Source organism: Mirounga leonina, unplaced genomic scaffold, assembly GCF_011800145.1.
Source record: "Mirounga leonina isolate KUSES-001 unplaced genomic scaffold, KU_Mleo_1.0 Mir_93, whole genome shotgun sequence".
In the NCBI taxonomy this organism is placed as follows: Eukaryota; Metazoa; Chordata; class Mammalia; order Carnivora; family Phocidae; genus Mirounga; species Mirounga leonina.
Genome location: NW_023270854.1, coordinates 2,753,213 through 2,778,819, shown reverse-complemented (window position 1 = coordinate 2,778,819; position 25,607 = coordinate 2,753,213). Strand labels below are relative to the sequence as shown.

Here is a 25,607-nt window from a genome sequence, read left to right as displayed (position 1 = left end):
ATGCAAACTGCACGATCTTTCGGCAAGACCCGGGTCGATGAGCAGCTCAGACCCCGGCTGCGGCCAGGGCTCCATTTACAGCCGAAACGCCTGAGGACCTCGCTGTGATTCTGCAAGCAGGCTCCCGTTCATGAAGTTGTTTACCACGATCTGTCACACACGCAAATAAAGTCCTGGTCCCGGAAAAGAGAGAACCCATCTTCACCTCCAGAGAGAAGGTGGAAACAGAGAACAGTAACGACCGTTTGCCGACATATTTCCAAAAGAAAATATGAATTAACATCAGCATCACAGCTGCCCGTACGTCCTCTGACTGAAATAGAAAGACTGGTAAGTCAAACCTGACCCTCCGGGGGAACAAAAAAAGCAGATGAATACACCATCTAATTATTGATTACATTCAGGAACGTCCTAGAATAGATGAGGGAGGATGTGGGAATTTTCCTTCCCCAGTCACTAATAACAGATCCAGAAAAATCCAAAGTAGGCATGGAGACTTTCATCCGGAAGCATCCATGTGAAAACAAGCAGGGGCTGGGTGTTTTAAGATCAAAAGGAAAGACGCACCCTTTTACTAGTTTTTTTTTTTTTCCTTTGCTCTCTAAAATCAATGCATCGCTCTTGCTGGCCATTTATGATTTCCAAGGCTTGTATTACAAATTGACTTTATCGATCTATTTGTCCCTAAAAAAAGTGAACTTCTCTAAACTGGGAAAAAAAAGGGGGGGGGGCGGGAGAAGGAAAGATGGGAAAAAAGAAAAGTTAACAGGAGCCAGGGCTTGCTCTGTAATGTTCTGCACATAAATGCCCTCCTGGGGCCCCTGGTCGGCCACAAAGAGCGGGGGTCTGGGGGTCCATCCAGCGCCCTGGAGCCGCCCGCACGGCCAGCGTAGTTAATGATCTAGTCAACGTTTCCATTAAGAGACCATGTCCCCCAACCCGGGCCGCTCGGCATTTTACAAAAAGAGAGAGCAAATCCCTCGCTTCATTACACGAACCACAAAAGCAGCCCAGTTTCACTCTGACTTTTTTCCACGCTGCATCAAGGGGATGAAAGCCTAAGTTCCGAATAATTCAGAAATACTGAAAACCTGGAGGATCCCAGAGAAAATCAAGACTCATAAATTTCTAGCTTTAAACCAGACATGGAAGATCCGAAGGCTTTAGATAAACTACAGGGGGAAATCCCATTTACGAGCGGCTGGTAAGTTTTTACTGAGCCTAAACTCAAAAGTGCACACCAATTCAGTGCCTAATATAAATTTTTTTAAAGAAATTATCAACAGTGAAAACAAAATAATCCCATGTAGAAACTTGCCGTATTTTCTCGCTGTGTCACACTTCCTGGTCGACTGGATGTACGTTTTTGAAATTGGTATTAGTTGATTGCAAAACATATTTTAACAGAAACTCGTTTCTACAAATAAGCTGTATTTTACTGCAAGTAAACCAAGAACAAAGGACAGTATTTGCCCCCCAACCCATTGACAGTGACCTATTTTCCAGACTTTTACCAAAAACCAACGTTTTTCTCCCTGTGTAAGAACACAGACTGCAATGAATACCTATCTGACGTTATCGCTTTCCTCTGTGCTTTTCGTGAACAGCCTGGAAGTCTCCACCATCAAATAAAGAACTGTGCCCAAGAATACAAAGAGAGATAATTATGTGCGGTAAGCCATAAAACACTCTGTTAAACATTACCTTCCGAGGTAGGACTGTTGAGCACAGAAGTCAGCCCCCAAAAATCCCTTCATTAAGAGCGCACGGGAAAAATAAACACTTCAGTGATCAATTTTACTGAATTCCAAGTAACTGCATACAAAACATTTTCTGTAAAGATACCCTGAGCGGAGTTTATTTTGGTAGGACAGCTGAAAGGCATACCATGCAAGAAATTAAGACTTTCTTGGCCCTTGTACAAACACCAATCAATACTTCAAGAGGATCAAAATTAGAAAAGGACAAATCTTCCCCAAATGCTTCAGTATCTAAGGCACATACAGTAGAACCAGTTTAAATTTTCCAGATCCATTACTGCTAATAACTACTGTAACATGACCTAGTTTATCACTCACACACACAGCACCTTTGAGAGCATTTGAGCCTCTTAAGAAGAGTGATCTATCAGAGAATGTTTACAAAGAGCAATTCTTGACAAGAACATGATGTCACATTGCCCTAGGATTTATCCTGCATTGCTTGTCTAAAAATATATTTTCAAGCACACTTAATGACACATCCCTGCAAGCTCTAACTTTTGGAGATAAAAGACCATCTCTACCTTTCTTGCAAGGAACAAAAAAGGATAAACACACAAAATCCCATTCTAACTCCCCAGAAGAATGTTACCATGTTATTCGGCCACAAAAGTTAAGGAAACGCTGTATGTGAAGTGATCGCAAATGATCTTGCAGAAATGAGGACGGGATGTTTTCTAAGCCAAAACATCTTACCCAGCAGCAGCTTTTGGGGAAAAGTGAACATAAAATACAAGAGGGCAGGTCTGGGGATTCCAGAGCTCGCAGGCCCCACGGCCGCCCCCCTGGCCTGGGGAGGGGAGAAAGGGTACAGCACTGTCCCCTGGTGCTCACAGACAACAGCAGTCCCACCAGTGGCTGCGAACGGTGTCCATGAACCCGAAGACCACGACGCGGACGCAGGGCCCACCTCCACCGAATCTTGCGTTGGGTTCCCGCAGAGTCCACACTGAAACCTAGAGTCAGAATGGTGGCGGGCCCGTGCAACCCGATGTATGTTGATTCTGTCAGACGGTCATTTCCCTGTCTCTTTTCAACCCAAGCAGCAAGCTCTAGATGCCTCCTCCATCCGTTCAGAGCAAGGACCGGAGCGGACGTGGCGCACTGCGAGGCGACAGACCAAGGTTCCCAAGGGCCGCATGGGCCCAGGTGGGAGCCCAGGGCTCGGCTCAGTGCAGGCGTGGCCCCGGGTGAGGGGGCCGAGGGCCTGGGAGCCTGCTCTTGTGTTCTAGGGACCATGACATCCGAGCTGGGGCTCCTGGTTCACGAAAATCACTCAGGAGTGGGCGTTTACGGAGACCAACTCTAGAAACGCCTATTCGGTGAAAGGGACAGTTACTTGTAAACTCACTGTGGGATGCCCACACGACACCCACGTCAACAGGAGGCTGTCGCAGAGCCGCCGAATGACGGCACACCTGCGCCGCATGAGCCGGGTCTCCCATGAGCACAGACCTCCACGGGAGAGAGAAAACGGGAACGTGTGGGGCTCACCCACCCAATACACAAAGTACTGGAAAATCAAAATACAGTCGCTCTGAAGTATGTTTCCAACTCCGTTATCTGAATGAGCTCCTATTCCATTACTTCGTCGTCACGGTTAATGACCAGAGGCTACGTTTACCTCCGCATCCCCGCGACCCAAGAAGGGCCTCCCGTCTCCTGCTCCAGGAGGAAGGGCAGGGCCCATCCAGCGGAGACTCCATGAAAGGCACTCACTCCTAAAAGCAGAGGCTCTGTCACCGCAGGTAAGGACAGTGGGACTCCTCTCTCCACTCACGGGAGACAACAGATGCTCCCTTCGGCTCCGCTCCTTACCAGACTCCTCGGGCGGCTCACACCGTCCACGCACAACCCTTTCTGCCTTTCCGAACCCTGGGGGTACAAACACCCGCACCTCTTCGGGGAAACGCGGATTACTGTTTGAGAAACGCAGGCCAAGGAGTAACTACAGTCGAGACCTTCCTCAACTAAAGGCCCCCCAAATCGTGCCTCTTTGGACCCATAAATAACTAAGCACAATCTGGTCATGCACAAAATCAAACAAGATGGGGCGCCTGGGTGGCTCAGTTGGTTAAGCGACTGCCTTCAGCTCAAGTCATGATCCCGGGGTCCCGGGATCGAGTCCCGCATCGGGCTCCCTGCTCTGCGGGAAGCCTGCTTCTCCCTCTCCCACTCCCCCTGCTTGTGTTCCCTCTCTCGCTGTGTCTCTCTCTGTCAAATAAATAAATAAAATCTTTAAAAAAAAAAAAAATCAAACAAGATTCCCAGTGCTGAGTCCCATAACCTGGCGTGTTCTCTGGGCAGAGATTGGCCCCATGAAGCCTCCGTGGGCACCACCACCTCCACTTAGGGAGGAACCGACCCAAAGCTTCTAGACTCTCACCACGTCGTCAACATACATCATAATTTTAGGTGACTGCACACAGCCATACCCCCCCCACCCCGGAAAGTGCACGCAACACATTTCACCAGACACATGATCAAACCCTGACCCTCAGAGCTCAGGATTTGGTTTAAACTGCACCACTGCATATTTACCCGTTCGATGCAATGAAAAGGCACCATTCACTGATTCACTGTGGGGGGTTTGTGACTGCCATCCTAACTACAAATACGGGTTTCTCCGCTCTACCCTTAAAATCATACCGAGCTAGTCACACACACATACACTGCAAATCGCTTTCGATTTCTTTATATTTACACTGTTTTGTTTTTTAAGTTTTTTCCAAAATTGGTCTGTTGCACGGAAGGTGCCCAGTTACAGAGCACCGGGAGGCTTGGTGAGTCGCACACATGGTGCTGGCTGTTAATTGTGCAACAGTGCAAGCCACAGAAAGGGAAAACACCACCCTCAGCGCTTCACATTCGTCACGCCCCTAGATGAAGCTCGGGGCTCATGGGAAGGGGTGAGAAGCCCTGCCAGGAAGACACCACACACAGAAAACAAAAAGACGCTTATTTCTAAGCATTCATAGGTAAGCCCCTACATTACACCACGTGCATGTGGCCAAGAACAAAGATCTGCCTGAGTTCCTCGCATGTTAACCTCCTGCTTATTAGAAAGTTCTCAAAAAGGTGCTACAGGACTTGTCAATGATTCTAAGCTTTTTCTCCCTAAGCTGAACCTACCTGCATTTGAGATAAGCACACCATACTGGCTTTCTTAGGTAATGACAGTTTCCCTCCAGCTAGTTCTAAAATCTCCTAAGGGAAACCTTTCCAAATTAGGACCAAGAGTCAAACTTTGCTTTCGGGAGAGATGCACAAGCTTTGACTTGGGGCCTAGAGTAGAGGGCTCTAAACACAAATCGGTTCCTTTCAGGAGACCATGTTGATCCAGTCTTGCCATGTCACAGGTAATTCCTACCAATGTCATGCTCTTCACCAAGTGAAAACACAGCTTCACTAGGAAACACATGGAAAATACCACTGTCCTGGGGAGGTGAGCTTCTCACCCACGTGGAGGTCTAGCCTGGTGCCCAACACACACTGCGGCTTCCCGCGTGCACGCGCCAACTGTCTCAGGATGCACATAATAATCACTCATTTAGCTAAGCTCCACCTGCAGCCCCATCCCTGCCATGGCCAAGCTCTTCCAGAAAAGCCCTCTCAGAAGGAAACACTGGCAGGAAGGGCATCTGAGTCGCGTTGTCCTCGAGGTTCATGGTTTTCTCACCAGCGCGCAGACCGGCGACGCATTCCACCTTCCAGGCACGGAGCCTCGCCCCGCGCACGTGGGCGCCCACAGGAGGCTCTTCTCACGGAGGGGCTCCCCACGGAAACCCCAGCCCCGAGGACCCGCTGGAGGGGGGCGGCCACGGCCCGCGTGGACTGGTCGTACCGGACACTGGGGCTCGAGCGCAACAGGACATCAAGCAGAACCAGACACCTTCACAGAAGGCTGGTTCCCTCCCTGTTTTTCTGGAAGGGGCAGGGACTGATTTTTACAACCATTGACCTCGAGTAGTCCATGATGGTTTACAGCAACCACAGAACCAGGGAGAGGCACCTGTCCTAACAAGACAACTGTCCCCACCACCAGCAGGCCCTGTCTCTATGCAACCGGCTAACTTTGACGGCGTCCTCGGGGATCTGCCTTTGCGTCCCCAGCGCCCCATGCCACCGCAACCACAAGCAGGACGGCACATGGGCGTGAGCGGACGAGGCCAACTGCAGCCTCCTCACCACCGAGGGGGCCAAGGGCACCTGGGGACCACACTGTTTGAGGGGCCCTGGATCACCCTATGTCTTGTGGCCTTTAACGGAGATTTGGGGGGCGAGTCATTTGTCACATACAGTTTCTACAGTTGTCAGAAACGTACTCAGAGGATGTTTCGCCATCGTGCATTCCAAACGTAGAGTAAGAAAATGTACATAAAGTCCTTAGACCAGTGCCTGGCCCCTGGTGGGCACTCAGCAAGGGGAGCGCCCCTTCCCCGTGGGGGCCCGATTCCAAAATTCAGCTGCAGTGTCAAAAATCACAAGGAACCCAACCCCGATCCGCGTCCCTACACAGGAGCGGTTCTGCTGTGGGCGTCCCGAGGCCCGCCTCCTAGGTCTAATTACTCAGATGTTCACCGAGCGCCCACCTCAAGCCGGGCGGCCCCCACATGCTGCTCACACCTGGGCAAGTCTCTGGCTCACTTGGGCATCTGTGCCTGCAAAGGGAGGGTCCACTTCAGGTGGAGATGCTAAGGAAACGCCCCTCCTCTGACACTCCAGCCAAATGATTTCCCCCAAATCCAGAGATAAAAACCTATGGAGCGTTCCTTTTCCACCCTATTTGGCATCAAAATATCTTTCAGATTAAAATCAAATTTAGTATTTTCCTTTGGGCTTTTAAACTTATTTTCAAAGTGTTTTTGTCCCAGAAGAGCTCCCTGGGCTTCAGTGGTGTGCCTGGGGTCCCCACAGGAGGGGACTTCATGTGGGGCTTCAGTTCTCCAAACTTGGAGGCTCCTCCCAGCAAATTCAAATCAAACCATTTCACAACTTTAACCAAATGACAATCCACACAATTATCTGAGAAAAAGAAAGAAAAGTTTGCGCTACAATACATCTCCTTATAAGGAATGCGAGCCTAACACACTTCAGCTTCTAGAATGTCCCTTTAGGTAAGACACAGACACCAGAGAAGGCTGAGTCCATGCATGTCCCAGCACACGGCAGGCAGACAAAGACTAGGATCTGCTCGTGGCAGAACCGCCCAGTGAAAACGAAACCTCTCTCCCTGCGGACACAGATGGACGTTTCCTCCACGAGTGATGGAGGAAAGGAACATCCAGGAGTTCAGGGTTCACTGATCCCCACACTAGGGCTTTGCTGCCCGCAGCATCGCCTCCCACAAGGGACCCTGCAGCTAGCTGCCTGCCACCCCCAAGCACGCTGCCCAAAACACCACGGAGCAGACGTTGTGCAAACGTGGGCGGAAAAGTCAGCCCCACTCCCATGCACACAGCGTCCTTCGAGCAACACTTCCCCAGATAACAAAACGAAAGCGTCCCTCCCCACACGCCCGCGCCCCACAGATCTACCCACACAGGCGAGCTCAGGGAAAATCCCTGAAGAGCTTTTGCTGCACTTAACCCTGATCCCTGAAAAACAGGTGCTCTTGTTGAGTTCTTTTCCTATTTACCATCAGATGCCTTTTGCCATTTTTCCTGCTATGCCAGGAAAAGCGACCCCACGCCAAGGTCAAACTGAAAACTATTGTTTTAGCTTAAACGCTCTCAATCCCAGGTCCGTAAAACACAAGTCCCATGGATTAAACAGGAAGGTCTCCTCATCGACCCAAATATGACTTTCCTGTGAGGGAGTCAGTGAAGTAACAAGACCCTCCTGGATGGACCCCCGTCACCATGGCTCCTCCCAGGAAAGGAGCTGAAACTGCCCCCTACCCAGGCCTCTCCCAGGGCCCGAACTCTTCCAAAGCTCTGGTTTCAGGTGATCACACTTTTCCTTTTGAGATGTTATCTATTTTTTATTTTTTCCCAGTTTATTTATTTTTGGTTTTTTATTAAGTTTTTTAATCAAGTGATGACAACTTTCAAAAAAAATTGCTATTGTTTTTTTTTTTTTTAAGTTTTTTATTTATTTGAGAGAGAGAGAGCACACACAAGCAGGGGGAGGGGCAGAGAGAGAGGGAGAAGCAGGCTCCCCGCCTAGCAGGGAGCCCGATGCGGGGCTGGATCCCAGGACCCTGAGATCATGACCTGAGCCGAAGGCAGATGCTTAACTGACTGAGCCAACCCAGGCGCCCCTCGCTATTGCTCTTAAGAAAAAAATTAACTGCTGCAAATGCACAGACATAGATGTTTTCAGGAGAGAGAAAAGCACCTCGGGCAGCTCTGGTAGCTCACAGCATGGCAGACGGGAGGCTTCTCCCCACTCCGCACGCAGTGGCCGGTCCAGACAGCACGCAGGCCGCCTAACCGCATCGGGTTTGAGCACCTGGACGGGTCGGCAGCACATCCACACCTGAGGCAATCCACGGCGCTTTCCTCCTGGCGGCGCTCCGCTCCGCACAAGGCTCCCGCCACCGGCCACCCGAACACCAGGCCCTGCGGATGGCTCGGTCTTCCGTCTGGACCGTGGATCCGGAGGGCAGCCGCTCTACCTCCGCCTGCACTGCCGGAACTCGCGGAGCAGACCCTCGGGTTCAGGGCTGACGGGGACCACCACGCTGACCGTCCAGCAAGCGGCTGTGCTGATCAGAAGCAGCATTTCCTTGAAATCTCAGCTTCCTCGCCGTCCGCGTGCTCAGTGTATGCACCGCTGAGCTCACCCAACCAGAAAGGCATTCCACAGACACGCGACAGCGACATTTGCAAACATCTCTTCGAGGCTAAAATAAAATGCTTCTGCTGAGGAGCCATAAGCAGTGCATGGGGAGTCTTTCCTCTCAACCCAAAGGGACACATACTTTCTAAGAATGGGTAAAGACGGGGAGAGATCCATCAAAGTCGGATCGCACGCTGGCTTTCTTCACGTGGTCATGCAACGTGTCTCCGCGTCCAGGCTCAGGACCTGGAGCTCATGACAGCGTCGTGGCGCGTTCCTGGAGCCCCTGGCCGTGTCTCCCGCTGGTAGCTGGGGACCTCGAGAGGACAGTTAAGAGGTGCCAGGTCCCTGGGACCAGGAGTGCAGAGCCCCAGCAGCGACGTGGGGTCCAGGGGGAGCGTGCTAGCCTCCAGAGCCTTGCAAGGCCTCTCCTCACCCCATGCCTGGTCACTTCACTTACAGAGAGATTCAAAGGTTTCCTTTTATCTTTCCCATTTTTAAAAAAACTATTTAGTGATGTGTCTTTTAAGACCTGAGGTGCATCATGGATCCCTCAGGACACTGGGGCAGGGCCAGGGGTGGAGGGGGACACCGCACTGGACCGGAGGGATGTGACCACAGCCGCGTATGCCTGGAGGGCAATGGCCGCCTCCACACCTGCAGGTGACCCCCAGGACAGGCCTGGCCCCAGAGCTCTCCGGGTGCCTAAGGCTCGTGCGCCAGATGCCAGAGCCTGACGCACAAGATGGGACATCTCATAAAAACTACCTGCTGGACGGTGGGTCTTTGGCATTTGGGTTTTTTGAACAAAGCACTAACTTTCTTCTGACTTAGTTTTTCCTTGACTGAAACCAACATTTCAGAGTGATGAGCGCTGAGAGACCATTTCCTGCCTCTGGACACCTCGGGCGGAACAAGGAAGAAGAAACAGAAAAGATTTTATTCTTTGGCAGCAATTCTTCAGTCCAGGAAACTCTCAGGAGAAAGAAGGCTTTGAAAAACTCTATTTACCATCCCCCATGGGCCAAGCAGCCCACGTCCGTCTGAGAAACACTCTGATGCCCATTTCCAGACAGTGCACAGGAGGAAAATTCCAGAATCAACCGTGATATGCAGGAGGAAGAGAAGGAATCTCAGGGACGGCGCCTTGGGGAGAACCACCTTCCACCTCCTTGCCCAGACTCACTAAAGCCATGAAAGTCGAAGGAAGCGGAGCTGGAACGACCAACAAGCGTAAGTCAACAGAAGAACCATGGGGCGGACCTGGCGAGCAGAGCCTCTCACCTCCAAGTCTTCCTCCCCAGATGGACGCACACTCCACAGAACACCCGACCAGGCCTCCTCCGCGTGTCCAGGGCGAGGACAGCAAGGGACATCTGCGGGGGTCCTGGGAGGGCAGGAGGGGCATCAGCGGGAAACGTGGAGGGACACGGGCAAGGCCCGGGGCGCAGAGACACTGCGGCACAGATGTCCACCCTCCAGATCTGACGAACGCTCTGCCTGAAGACGTTAGCGCGGGGACGCTGCGCAAAGGGGCTGTGGGAACTCTGAATTATTGCAAAACTACAGTGAAAGGACACTCCCTGGATGTTGTGCAAACACCCCCAATGTCATCCAAATAATAAAACATTAGTAACCTGCTTTTACAAGAGCTCTTTGCCTTCCTTAAATAAAATAGTGTTTGCCTGTTAAGAATAAGTAAATGAGGGGCGGCTGGGTGGCTCAGTCGGTGAAGCGTCTGCCTTCGGCTCAGGTCGTGATCACAGGGTCCTGCAGCGAGCCCCGCATCGGGCTCCCTGCTCAGAGCGGAGCCTCCTTCTCCCTCTCCCTCTACCCCCGACTCGCGCTCACCCTTTCTCTCCCTCAAAAGAAAAAATAAAATAAAATAAATAAAAATCTTAAAGAAAGAAAAGAATAAGTAAATGAAACAAGATTACAGAAAAAGACCAGACCAGCGCATGAGGGGCAGAGAGCAGTCCCCAAACAAAGGAAGGTTCGTGATGCTGTGGGGCCGCAGCCAACCGAAGACACGGAGCTGCCCCTGGTGCGGGGACGTGCGGGGACATGTGGGCCTGGCGGCCTCCCTCCAAAATCTCCCCGCGCCCCCAGAGCCCCTCCGGGCAGCGGCCACTTGGACACACGGGTAACGGTGTGTCCTGCGGGCCAGGTGCTGTCCAACACTTCTGTGTGTGTGTGCACACGTTCCACGTGCCCCGGTCCCCGTGCAGTGACCACGGCCACCCTCTCCCCAGAATGCAGAAACGGGCACAGAGAGGGCAGGCACACTGCCGAAGGTCACGCAGCATGGAGGCAGCTGCATGGCGGGCTTCGGTGCCCGGCCCCTCTGACGGGCATGGGAGCCGGGGTGCGCCTGTGCATGCTCCCTTCGTGGGGGAAGCAGAGCGGAGCCCCACACGTGGACGTTTCAGACGCCACCCCGCAGAACAGGGGGTGGAACGGAGCGTGGAGACAGGCGGCAGGCATGGCCGGTGGAGGACCGGCAGGAAGAACACCGAGAGCCAGGAACAGAGTCCTGAGGAAGGAAGAAGAGGCAAAACCCCCTGCTTCGGCCCTCGCTCTCCGCTGCTCTCCACAGCACCCAGTCCCCAGCTCAGAAGAGCCAGGCGCCACCTCTGAATGGGACACCGGCCCCTGTGCTCCCGGGCCCCTGTTCACTGAGGCCCGACTCCCCTTCTGACCTCCGTCCCCAGGGACCCAAGCCCTGCTGGAAACTCCCGAGGTCCCGCGGGAGCAAATATTAATTCCAGCTCCTGTAATACATCTTCTTGAGGACATGGATGCCTTCATCACTCGCATCACTCTCAGGGCCCTGCTGAGACCCCAGCTCCATCCCGAGGCCTCATGAAAAGTCGTGTGTGTCCGCCGCCACCCACCGCCGGCCCGGACGCCTCTGGGACAATCCAGGAGGCGGTAAAAGCACGGATGGAAGACACTTCAGCCAGAGCCCTTGGTCCCCCTGGGGTTCCGGTGACCTCCTCCGGGGGAGGTGCACCCGGCGTGCAGACCCCTCTCTTCAGCACGGGACCTGTTCCGGGAGCGGAAGCCCAGCGTGGGAGCGAGGCCACCAGACAAGAACACGGTTCAGAGCGCCAATCGCAGCCACACCCCAGCACACGCGGAGGACAGCGCGGGAGTCATGTGCACCCGAGTGGAGTTCCAGAGGACAATCGACCTGGAGGCGGGGTTCCAGGAGATCAGGGACGGGAGGGGGCTGGTCTAGAGACAGGCCACATGGAGGGCAGAGGGGACTCCAAGTCAGGGGGATGGGGCTGGTGAAGATGTCCTTGCAGGAATGCGCACCCCCCCACACACACAGGGAGGATGGGGGTCCTGAACCGTCAGGGAGACAGGCCAGGGGACAGGCAGTCAAACCCGACGAGCGTGAGGAAGGCCCTCACTGCTGAGACACCTTCCATCAGACTCAAAAGGACACGGGAAGTCACCAAAGTCCAGGCATGAGGAGGTGACGAGGAGCCAGAAAGCCTGTCCTGAGAGCCCCACAGCAAAGACAGGGACAGGGAGACAGGAGGCAGGAACCGTGAACCTCAGACCCTCCCAAGGGGAGCGTAAGGACAGAGGCTAAGTTCAAGGCCCGCAGGAGGGCTGGCAGGTGGGGCGGAGCCCTGGGGCCGGGGCCCCGGGACACACGGGGGTCTGTGGATGCCCATCTCCTCTGAGTTCTGGGCTGGGACGAACCTAAGGATGGCTGGCCCCTCTCGCCTCAGAGCGCCGGCAATGTGGCAAAAGCAGAGAGGTCACGGCCCAGCCAGGTGACACTCTCCCTGGCCCCACCCAGACGGTCAGCACCTCAGGGGCAGGAACGGCCACGTCTTCCCCGGCGGCCGCAGGTGACAACATGGCTCAGAACACACAGGATGGGAACCGGAGCCCAGGGCACTGGAGCCTTGGACCACCTCTCACTGTGATCTTGAGAAAGACCTGGCTCGTCGAATCAATGCATAGAGTCCGAGCCCCAAGGCCCTTTTGCAATGTGCCTGGATGGCCTCGTGTTTGAAGCAGAAGTTTGGTAACTTCCTGCATTTGCAGACACATTCAAACTGTAAGTACATTCAATTCCTGATTTTTCTGTTACCAGATAAATGCATTTCCACGTAGAAAGGAACCACATGCCTGCCGGCCTCCCGAAGCGGACTCACGGATGGAAAGTGGTGAGTAGTGCCTCTGACCACTGGCCGAGGATTTCTAACTCCCCGCGCGGTGCGGGACGGCCTTCCCAAGAGGACAGACAGGCAGCGCACCCCAAACCCCCGCCCGGAGACGGCAGCGGCAGGCCTAGCGCAGACAGCCCTTTGGGGGCCCACGCGGACACGCACGCATCCTCTACAGGGCGGCCGCCGTGCCCTGGGGCCGCTGGGACCCTCCGACCATGAGGCTGGCGGTAGCGAGCTCTGACGGGTCAGAAAGCAGAAAGGTTCGAGAAACGGGGAAGCTCTTCCTCCCACTTCCACAGAAATGGGTTCAATTTATCTGAAGTGAGAGACACGGAGATTAACATTGGTGATGGCCTTCAACACTGGTGATGTGGGGCAGGCCCGCGGTCACTGAGCTGATGCACTGGACACCCTCACTTGAAGGCTCCCACGACACGCATAAAGGTGCTTAAGTTCGTTCTTGAACACTTGGGGTTTTTTTAAAGGTTCTAGTGCTCCCCACAGGTTCAGCTCTGGATGCCCAAACAGAAATACCAGTCGTAGTCCGAATCGGCTGGGCTGACGTTCCCCGGACTAGAAAAAAGTCTTCGCCTTCTTCCAGCAAATCGTAAAATTAGTAAAACGTGCAGAGCGGTGAAGTCATCCACACAAAATTACACCCACACTTAATTATTAAGGATTTGCTGTCCTGTTTTTCATATTACCAAGAAAGCGACACTCATTCTATCTTTCTATTTAGAGGGCTCTTTAAAAATACGTTTCAATGAAGATGTATGAATGTATGTATTGTACCCAGCGGACAGTTACAAGGAAGTACTCAGGATTTTAGGTTACATATTTTCCCTTCTACATTGAAACCAAAAACCTGGTAATAGTTTCCACTACCACATTTAGGGTAAAAGTGCTTTCTTTCAGTCTAACAAGAAATTAAATAAAATTACCAGGTTGGGCCAAGGGAGGACATTCACTCTTCAGATAAAAGGAATGGTGGTGAGGGGAGTACTGACCAGAAACTTCAGTATTTTTAAAAAACATAATTTAATGTTGGGATGACACAGAGACTTCACTTCCTATTTTTATCTTCTTCTACTCAAAAGCTCTGGAGTATGACAGGTTAAGCCATGCTGTCCTCAGAAAACCAGACACTGTCAACTTAGGTTCCTCTCAACTGATATTCATTAATTATAAAAAAACGATGCAGGCACAGAATTGTACACTTAATTATCATTAATATGCCAATTTTTATAGTATATCTACTTTGCCACAATAAAAAATGCAAAATAAAAATACAGAGATTATAAACACTTGAAGTCACTTAAAATGCCTTCATATCCTATTCCCAGAAAAAAAAATCACAACACAAAATATTAATACTATTTACAGACATCTAATCTATGGTTACACTTACATGAACTATGTTAATCTTGAAACACCATTATCCTAAATGATGACGGGATCCTTAGATGTCCGAGGTCATCATCAGAATCCACAGACTGTTTAAAAAAGACTTTTTTCCCCTAGATGAGACTGCCAATTTTCTGTGTGCCAGATTTGGAGCGGGCTGTCTGTGGATCACCCCGTAACACTCCGCATGCTCTGCACCAACAGACTTACAGAAAAGCATTGCTTTTTTTTTTCCCCTCAACTTTTAACTGAGCTCTGGAACACGGTGAAAGTTTCATGACACAATTCTAAGTCATATACATAAAGAACATAAAGGGCGCATCTCAATCCCACGTCACTGTGTTTTACCAGGGCCACGCTCTATACTCACTGCTTGAGAAATTCCAAGTTCACGTTATTTTAGATGCAGCATTTAACCGACACTGTAGCGTTTGGATCCAAGGAGCCCTTTTATAAATCAGCTTTGGAATGTCCCACTTCTTCCTGCCTAGAAATTCCATACGAATCCTATTCGTGCTCTCCAGTTTATTCTGAGAATTTTAATCCATTTCATTTTTTGTTACAAATATTTCACAGCCAGCCTTGGCCAAAAGTGCTAAAGTTCTGACTTAGTTCACATTAAGAACGTCTTACCTATGATTTTTGATAAACCCTACGTACTGCTGGGCCTATCCTGCCCCGGAAAATGTTTCCACAAAGCTCAAGAAGCCTGGTTTCAGAAATTCCCTCTATTTTCCTTACTTCTCTGAGCAGTATCCTTCTTTAAAAGTATTTCTGGGGGCGCCTGGGTGGCTCAGTTGGTTAAGCAACTGCCTTCGGCTCAGGTCATGATCCTGGAGTCCCGGGGTCGAGTCCCGCGTCGGGCTCCCTGCTCGGCAGGGAGCCTGCTCCTCCCTCTGACCCTCCCCCCTCTCATGTGCTCTCTCTCTCATTCTCTCTGTCTCAAATAAATAAATAAATCTTAAAAATAAATAAATAAATAAAATAAAAGTATTTCTGTAAGCTGATTAATTAAAAGACACCTTTCTGAAGCTGTATCCCACCCACATCAAAGATAACAATTTACATTATTCCTAATCAATCTACTGGCCAGAAGAAATAAGAAACAGGAAAAAGAATACTATTAAAAACTCTTATTAAAGAAAAAGTTAGCAGAATGCACAACGTATTGTCAGTCCACATACTATTACATTCACCAAATCCTCAACCCTCAGGACTCGGAAGGAAGGAGTCCCCGGCCACTGCCCAGGGCCATGACGAGGTCAGGGTGCACCTCTCCCATCACTTCTGGCCGCAGCTCTCCTGGAGCCTTACTCCCACGCCCCGGGACTGGATGTGTGGCATCTGAATCCGTGGCCTGTACTGTTTCTGTGGGGAAATGAACACCTGGTAATGGGCAGCCTGCAAGGCTTTCCGGGCTGGACAGCCAGTTCCGCAGGGGCGCAGGCCAGGCCTTGCTGGCACCCAGGCCTCTTCCTGCAACGGCTCAGTGGCCTCATCTCTTTCATGGGATAGCATTTGACAGGAGATCTCCAAGTCCACCAGGGCTCCCCTGAGTCCTGGTCCAGCACCCGGCAGCCCTGCCAGGCTTTGGAAGGTGGACTGTAACCCCTGTCCAGGAGAGGCCTCCACCAGGGCCAGCCCAGAACACCAGGCCTGCGTCTCCCAGCCCCACACTCACCACATCTCCGCCCGTGGCCTCCTCCCACAGGGCCACCTACCTGGTGAGGGCATCACTGTTCCTACAGGTGCACATGGAGATCCAGGGTCCACGCGGGCCTCCCCCAGCCTCGCAGCATCTGGTTCATGGCCAGCTCCCCAGGACTTCACCTTCCGATGGGAACCACTCGCTTTCGGCCCCTCTTCCCCCGCCTCTCGGCCTCTGGACTAGCCCCAAGCACCAGCCTCCTTGGATCATCTGCCCTGAACACGCCCCTTCTTCAGCCTCCACACTGGGGAGCCCCCTGCAGCAGGCCACTGAGGGGTCATGCAGAACACACTCCACCCACTGGGGACAGCGCCTCTAACATCCACTGCCTTTTGGACAGAGCCCAAAGTCTTCCAGATGATCCAGAGTCATGATTATTTGCCCACAATGACCTCTGAAACATCGCCCCTTGGCTACCCGCCATCCATCACACATGCACACACGTGCACACACATACATGCACATGCTTGCACACACATACACTTGCACATACGTGTTTGCACATGCATACGCACATACATGTGCACATACGTGTTTGCACATGCATACACGTGCTTGCACACGTGCACATACGTGTTTACACATGCATACACACATGCTTGCGCACACATGCACGCCTCAAGGTTCCAGCAATACCAAACTTCTCCCGGGCCTGGTTCTCATCCATCACCCCCTTCCCTGCTCAGGGTTCTAGCGTCCTCACCAACACGTCCTTTACAATCTACTTGGAAAGGCAACTGGCCAAATAAAAGATGACTCAAAGAACTCAGAAAAATAAGAATGAAAGAAGTTTGACAATTATCACTACACCCAATAAGCACAGAAGTATAAATGTAATCAAGCCTAAGTAACTGCGATCCACACAGAAAATAAACATGTAATTCTTACATGTCTTGAAGTAAAATAATGTAAAAATAATAAATGAGCAACACTAGACTAAAATAACATCCCAAAAAGGAATTGCAAGAGCGACATGGGGAGAGGGGAGGAGATGGAGAAAGAGGAGGAAGGTAATAGAAGTAACTCATTTCTTCATCTTTGCCAAAGAGGAAGTCAAATTATATGGTTACTGAACTTGATAAATTGAGAAACATGGGTTAAGCAAAAGTTATAAATATAACCACCAGCATAACTAAAAACATTGGACTTTCTGCAGGCTTCCTTCTGACTTCAAGAATTAAAGGAAACATAATCCACAGATCAATGAACAGAAAATAAAGGGAAAAAGAAGAAAACATAAAGATAAAACTTTTTTTTTAATTAGAAAAGAGGACATCTGTTTCAGGAAAATTATAAACGGAACAAATTTATTAAGGAAGACTCTATGATAGGGTGAAAAACAAAAATCTAACACGTACTCTCTAAAGAGACCCCCAAAACTACGGGACACACAACAAAAGTCAGGCATGGAGACAAACTACACCAGAAAAATGCAAACGAGAGCAACAGTGAAAATGAGACTATTATTAAAAGTTTAATTCACGGTTTAAAAAGGCACTGCATGGCACAAAAGTCATATTTATTAAGGGATAAAAAAAATCACAAGGATGATAGTGGTCTAAAAGCTGTAAGTCAAATAGCACAGAATAAAATATCTAAAACACACATCCCAGTGAGTATATGGAAAGACCCGCAGGAGAAAATAGATGTGGGAGAGATGACAAAACTCTCTAAAACCTGGATTTAAAAGGAAAAATAATAGAGGACCCGAAGCGAAGAGGAAGGTACACCTGCTCTGTAGGCTCTGCCCCCACACTCGCTGCTCTGCTGGAGGAGCAGGAGCACAGGGTGACCCCCTGCCAGCACAAAGAAGGCCTCAGAGGGTTCCATCACTCGGGAGCATCGAGCTCATGAGCGCCAGAATGACACGGTACCACGACACCAAACACCAGCAAGTAAGAGCAAAACGAAAACTAACAGAAGTGCAGCCATTTGGAAAATTTTAACGTCTCCGTAACAACGCCCATGGCAGGTACAATCAGAGCTCAAACCCAAAACCTCTCCTGAAACTAATCTGTGCCAAAATCTATGGGACACAAAGAAAGCTAAAAGTTTAGCTACAGCAATTAAAAATAAAGAAAATAAACAAATGAAACACTAATTCAAAAAGTAACCTCTTAAAGAAACCTCTTAAATTTGAATTTTAAAAAGTAGCAATAAGGAAAAAAAACAGTAAAACTGATAAATAAAATCAATAACTATCCTTCCGATAACCCCAGTGAAGGAGTTAAATGACTAGCCGACCTAGACATTTTAAAAAGGCAGGATTTGGGGGAATCAGGTGTAAGGACCAACAAAAGAATGAAAACTAAAATACTACAAAGTTTTTCAAAACTCTGGGTGAATACATTTGATAAGACGGATGAAAGAAATGCCTGATTTTCTAGTAAAATATAAATGTTCAACACTTACTCAGGAGTCGACAGAAAAAGTAACCAGACCGATAATCATGTGAGAAATCAAAAGATCTGGGGGTGCCTGAGTGGCTCAGTTGGTTAAGCGTCTGCCTTGGGCTCAGGTCACGATCCCAGGGTCCTGGGATCGAGTCCCACGTGAGGCTCCCTGCTCAGGGGAGAGTCTGCTTCTCCCTCTCCCTCTGCCTGCCTCTCTGCCTACTTGTGCTCTCTCTCTAATAAATAAAATCTTTAAAAAAAAAAAAAAAAGAAATCAAAAGATCTGTTATATTCGTCCAGCAACTCCAATGAAAAAAAAATCAGTCAAATTCACACATCTTCTGAGAAACAACTCAGATGGGGGCTACTTCAGTGCTGCTGGAGCAGAAGGAATTTACGTAGAGTTAAGCTATAAAAGGGATAAACAAAGATACTTGCAGCACGAAGCACAAGGCTATTGTCCTAATAAAGCAACAAAGTGTGGATACCCGGGTGGAAAACTGACCAAGAAAATAAGCAGGCAATTCAAAGGAGAAATAAAATGATCAGCAAACACGAAGAAATGCTCAACATACTTAAATTTTTTATCACAAGATATTTACCTAATCAAGTTGGCCAAGACTTAAAAGACTGATAAGATCAAGCGCCAACAAAGAGAAAGCCATCACTCACACTGATGGAAAATGGCATTCTGATCTTTGTTGAGAAATCTGACAACATCAATTAAAATGCCCCTTCTTGGCGAGCCTGACTGGCTTATTCAGTAGAACGTGCGACTCTTGGTCTTGGGGTTGTGAGCTGAAGCCCCACGGTGGGCACAGAGCTTACTGAAAAAAATAAAATGAAATGAAATGCCCCTTCTTGACCAAAATTCCACCCCAGGGAACTTATCCTAAAGAAATATTCCCCCAAGTACACAAAACTGTATTATCAGAGAGGTTTCCTGCATCCTAGGAAAGAATGGGAGCAATGCAAATGTCCAGCAACAGGGGAGAGGACATAGGAGGGGCAGCTTGCTCCGGAAGACGTCCAGCTGGTGGGTGCTGGCTGTCCCTTCTGGCTGCACACAGCCACAGCCCACTCAGATGGGTCAGAGCTGGGCCACACTGGGCACAGGGCATTTGGAAATCAGTATGGTGTGTGCAAAGAACTCCACTCTACACAGCCCTTGAAAAGAATAAGTTGTGATGCTATACAAAAAAAAAAAAAAAAATGAGTGAAGGGGCGCCTGGGTGGCTCAGTCAGTTAAATGCTGGACTCCTGATTTCGGCTCAGGTCATGATTTCAGGATCCTGGGACCGAGCCCCAGGTTGGGCTCTGGGCTCAGCACAGAATGTGCTTGAGGATTCTCTCTCTCCCTCTCCCTCTGCCCCTCCCCCAGCTCGTGCATGTGCTCACACACTCTCTCTCTCTCAAATAAATAAACCGTTAAAAAAATGAGTTGCAGGGGCGCCTGGGTGGCTCAGTCGTTAAGCGTCTGCCTTCGGCTCAGGTCATGGTCCCAGGGTCCTGGGATCGAGCCCCGCATCGGGCTCCCTGCTCAGCGAGACGCCTGCTTCTCCCTCTCCCATTCCCCCTGCTTGTGTTCCCTCTCTCGCTGTCTCTCTGTCAAATAAATAAATAAAATCTTTGAAGAAAAAAAAAAAGAGTTGCAGAAAAACTCACATATGGCCCCATTTTAATGTTTTAAATTGAAGTTTATATATTAGAAATCTTAATACATTTATTAAGCTCATGTATTTCAAGCCCTAAGACAGTGCTGACCACACAGAAGGCACTCAATAATAGTAACTGGCACACAATAAAATCATATCTGCGCTGTGAAATGGCTAACATATTCTTGTTTCTCAAAATTCAATTTCCTCTTTAAGTTGTAAATATCCTGAAGGCAAAAATGATGAAAACTTTGTTGTCTCCAAACTATGCATTTTGTATAATTATCTTCAAAGACATAGTTTAATTTGGGCAAGCAGAACACCACCCTACATTTTTGGCTCTAACTAAATTGCTCAAATGCGTTGTGAGAAATCAAGTAATGTGTTACCTGCTGTGAATTCCACACCGCCCACCCCACGCCCCCTTCACAGCACTAAAGGGAAAGTATGCATCTTCATACCATTTTGTGGACTTCTATGTAACTTATTTATTTAAATCTCTGTATATATCTTAAAAGCAAAGCGCTTATGTCTCTCTTCATCCCCTAATGCAAGAGAAATAGTGTAAGATATTGGGTACCAGTTGTCAATATTTAATTCTGTGTAATTAAATAATTAACGTGTAGCTTCATATTAATTCCCTGGAATAATGACATTTAGATCAAGGCATCGCCAGCAAAGGGACTTCTCCAGAAGAAACAAAATCAGCATCACAGGATTACGGAAAGGAACCGCGCCTGCTCCCAGCCCGCTACAGTCCCTGACAACTCAAAGTAGGATGTAGTCCCATATCCTTAGCTCCAACCTCAGACTTCTTAAAGTGAATTAAACAAAGTGACTTCCAAATAAATATAAAAGAAACTCTGCCCTCAGTGATTCCATGTAAGCCTATAGTTCTGTGTCTATTCACCAACCTCCAAAGCCAGCCATGGTTCATCTAAGAAAGGGTGTTTTAATCAGAAGGCTTTATCGCAATACTGAAATCCCATCCAACCCAGGAGATCCTCAGGCAAGTGAACACACATAAATTTCACATGACTGGGTAGAAACTGCCTAAGCTCTTGAGCCCCCAGATGCATGGCCAAGAGGGGTTGACCAGCTATGGAGGCTTTAATCGTTTTCAAGATAAGGGTCCACTTATAAAATCTAACTCACCGAGATGCACGTGCATTCGCAAAACCTTTAAAAGAATTTTAGGTCCGCACACTAGCAAATGGTGATCCTAACAGTGAAGACTTACATTTCTCCTGTGGGCGGAAATACCCCTTTGCCTAAATTTGCACATGCCCAAAGCACTCTTCTGCCGGGCCACTGAAACAGAAACAGGTAAGTAGCACTTTTTATCACAGTGGAACAATGCAGACTTGGACTTTGTTATTCCACCTGAATGCCGGTCGGTCTTATTTTTTTTTAAAGTATTAAGTTTTCTTAACATTGATACTGCTATTCACACACAAGATGGTAAATAGAATCCCAGTGCGCCTCAACAACATTTAACTATCAAAAGAAGCATTTCCGTGATTGATAGGACAAGAAATGGAACTTGACCCTCAGTCAAAATAATAAACGCGCTGACCTGAATGTCTGGATTTGCAGGCAAGGAACAATAGGTAAGCCACAAAGAACAGGACCAGCCCCAGAATGACGAAGCAATTTAACTGTGCCTCACCTTGAAAATGTGACAAAATGGAATAAGCAAATCAAACAGCCATCTTAGGACACCTGGGGATAAACACCAGCTTAGCTCTGTCTCCTCACAAGGCAGGGTCTTGAGCCTACGTGTGGCACATGATAAGTATGCCAACATCCTCCTGCAACTTCGCACTTGTCAACCCCTTACCTTTCCCCTCCCCCCCCAAAAAAACACCGGCCAGTCCTCACAGAATGGCTTGTTGTGAAGTCCCTCAGGGCTGGGACGTCGCAGTCCTCTCGGTACTCGCCCGAACTCCCACCAGGAGCACAGGGCACAGGAATCATACTCCAAACAGACTGTCGGAAGGAAGGACCGAAAACACAGGACGCAGCGTCTCACCTTCATGCCCTTAAAGAGAAGCATCCTCTTACAGGAGATCCGTTTGCTTTGAGTGAATGACTTCTTTCTTCTTCCGAGAAACAGCTCTTCTGAACCATTCTTGCTACCCGTTTCAGAGGGCAATATTCATTTTTATTATCATTAACGTTATTATATTTAAATGACCTATTTAAAAAGGACTAATTGAATATATTTGTTCCAGATCCCTTCCGAAGAAAAAAAGTGTTGCCTCTCCGCGAGGCGCTTTATTTTACTTTGGTAAGCTCTGGTGCAGAGCCCCAAGTGCAGGGACTCCTACCCCATCAGGGGCTCGGGGGAGCAAGGGGACCGACCAGGACGGGGCGGGGGGGTGCGCTGCAGAACCATCGTCTTAGTGAAATAGTCTGCCCCTCCGCAGAAACGCATTCGGTGGATATGCTATCAGTACAGCAATGAATGACAACATGACGAATCAGCTGGGGTCTCACTCCAGATGCACCGTTAAGCCCAAACAGCGAATCCATGCCACATTTTATAAATTTGCTTTTTAAACTATGGGGTTAACAAGACTAAAATGTGGCAAATTATGATAAAACAGGTTTAAATCTTACGGGGCAATATAAATAACATCTACCTAACTGAATAAAATAATTGTTATCTCTTTTCTAAAAAAAAGAAAAACAACAGATGATGTTTTTTGATGTACAGAAAGTGGGAAGAACCAAGTCGCTCACACAGTTGATATGCTGGATGTAAAATTATCGCTAGAGGAGACAGAAAATGAACTCAAACCATGACACTCTTCTGTCTTCTGAAAGTCTCAGGGCAAGCAGGATTATCTCTTATTTAGTCCACTCTGTAACTGGTGAGTCTTGACGGGAGCTGGGTCACGCACCGCACACCCCCCTTTGCTGGGCCTTGGGAAAGGCCAGCATCTCGTCCCACTTCACAGATGAAGAAGTGAAGGCACACCGAGGCTCTGTCACCGGCCACAAGTCACTGCCGGATCCTGGATTCGAGGCTCCATCGCCTCACACCAAAACTCCTTTTTTTTTTAAGATTTTTATTTATTTATTTGATAGAGACTCAGCGAGAGAGGGAACACAAGCAGGGGGAGGGGGAGAGGGAGAAGCAGGCTCCCCGCTGAGCAGGGAGCCCGACGCGGGGCTCGATCCCAGGACCCGGGGATCGTGACCCGAGCCGAAGGCAGACGCTTAACGACTGAGCCACCCAGGCGCCCCTTAAAATTCTTTTGACACAACAGTGAGACGCCGAATCCCCGAGGGGGGTCTAGTCAGATCATGCAGGAACACGGGAGAACACCCACACACAGCACACTGTCGCCCAAGAGCACACTCGGTGAAATGCCGGGGACCGACAGAGGGACACGCTGCGGGGCCGGGCCCCAGCCTCCTGGCCATCCTTGCTGCCCCTGCGGGACATACCCCTCAGCCCCCAGCGCCCCACCACCGCTATCTCTGGTTCCTGGCACAGCTCCTGAGAGTGATGACAAACGACCTTTCTTCCTTTCATTAAACTGCTAGGATTTGACAGAGACATTCCCAAAGCATCTTCCCTTAGTGTCCTTGCGGAAGAACAGCTGAGCTTTCAGAGTGAAGATTTCTGACTCACCTCAGCAACTGGCCATGGTTTAGGGCGGAGCGGGTCATCTCCCCCCGCCCCCCTTACAACTGCACCATCCTATGTGGTAGCCAAGTGGGGCTAGTCCAAATGGGGATGAGCTGTGTTAAACACACGCCCGATTTCCAAGACTCGGTGTAAAAGCAGAACAAAAAATATCTCAGTAATAATTTTTATGTCCTTTACATGTTCAAGTAACAGTTTGTATAGATTGGGTTATATAAGACAAATTAATGTGATTTTACCCATTTCTTTAACCTTTCTCATGTGGCTACTGGAAACTCTGAAACGACAGATGCATCATAATTCCATCGGGCAGCGCTGTCCGGGCTCTGTCGGCACACACTGCGGCCCTGGGCCAAATCCTGCCCACCACCTGTTTTTGTATGGCTTGTGGGCTAAGAATGTTTTTTACATTCTTAAGTGGTTGGAAAAAACCCAAAAGAAGAATAACAATTTGTGACACACAAAATCATAGGAATGTCAAGTTTCAGTGTCCATAAATAAAGCTTCTTTATGTGCTGACTTGCCGTCCAGGGCGGTCTCTGCACTACAAGACAGAGCAGCTACAACAGAAAAGAGCTGGCCCACAGAGCCCGAAATATCTAATATCTGGCCCTTCACAGAAAACGTCTGCCGACCCCTGCCCTGCGGTCTCATAAATACAGGCCTCTAGTTTCCACGGCTCGGAAGCGTTGGGCTCAAGCCCCCATGGGCTCCAGCACCACCTCCCCTTCCGAAGCTGACCTGGGCAACAGGCAAGGGGAGCCCCACCAGCTGGCTGGAACCGCTGGGGCTGGTGCAGGAGCTTCCCTGCTTCGAATCCTAAGACCACCCTCTGAATTTCTCCTTCCTGATGGATGACTCAAAATCTTTGTCCTCAGAGCAGATACGATGACATACTGAGTCTGCCATGTTCTAAGTCCCCAAAGGCTCGGGCAGCTGGGTCCCACTCATGGGACCTACACACTGGCCTCCAGCTTCTCTGCAGTAGTTCCTGGGTAACCCCAGCTATCTAGAAGGCAAGGGAGCTTGGAGGGTGGGGGGACTGGTCCTCCACAGAGTGATCTATCTCTACAGAGATACAATTCCAGGTGGCTCAGACCAACCACACACTTTTTAAACAAGCATGAGGAAGGTTATAAACTCAAGGTGACTGCCCAAAAGAGGTCCACTGAGATAGCCCAGCTATGGGGCTTTGACCAAGTCACCTGCGTGGGTCTCAGCATGCTCCTGGGGGAACAGGGGCTGAAAGGACTCCCTAGCTCCTGTTATGAATACCAAAGGATACCCATAAGGAATGTGGGCCACTCCCTTGCTCACCATGGGCCTGTGATCAATGTTTGTGGAAAGGAAATGAGGCTTAACAGAGCACTTATGAGCTATTTATTTTGGGGGCTGCTTATTCAGGCATTCACCAAATTTGATTCAAGTCTATAGTAAGACATTAGAAATAAAAATTAAACTTCCAATATAATGGGAAACTGTAATACTCAGTAACTTGGATCATATTTTCATGGTGATTCCAAAAACAGCTCTCAGTGCTTTGGACTTTGTCATTGTGCCACTGGTTCTCTGTAACTGCCACTACGAGAACAACCTTCCAAAAGTCACCATGCACTGACCATAAGAATATCACTGAAGACACTATCCACTTAAAAAAAAAAAAAAAAAATACCCTGTATAAAAACAGCCAATATCAGAATCAACGTAAAAAAGTTTCCTTTAGTGTTTGTGTTAAAAGAGGCTTTCCTTCCACAGGAGAATTGATGAGTTTTGCCCTTGTCATCAATTCAACATATAAATGGCATGTTTCACTCCTTGTTTTTGTCACCAGAAAGCTCAGATTCTAAATTCTGGTTCAAGTATACCTACTGGAAAGACTGTTGTGATCTGGATATACAATCCTATTTTCCCCTCATTAAGGTCTATTATTTCATTTCCTTGTTCTTGATTTTTATTAATGTTTCACTATATATTTAACATGTGACCCAGGTACTCCTCGCCTTGTTTATGGAAGGAGATGCGTACAAACCAGCAAACTCTTACTACCAGCATA

At 49.1% G+C, this 25,607-nt stretch overlaps 1 protein-coding gene across 1 annotated transcript in view; it reads right to left on the bottom strand.

Annotated features, from left to right (window-relative positions):
* Nucleotides 1-23,009, bottom strand: part of ZNF516 (zinc finger protein 516) — a 101,299-nt gene extending 78,290 nt beyond the window's left edge. The window contains exon 1 of the mRNA XM_034996134.1: nt 21,929-23,009. The gene's annotated coding sequence lies outside the window, so the exon portion shown is untranslated. The remainder of the gene's footprint in view (nt 1-21,928) is intronic.
* Between the last annotated feature and the right edge of the window lie 2,598 nt (nt 23,010-25,607).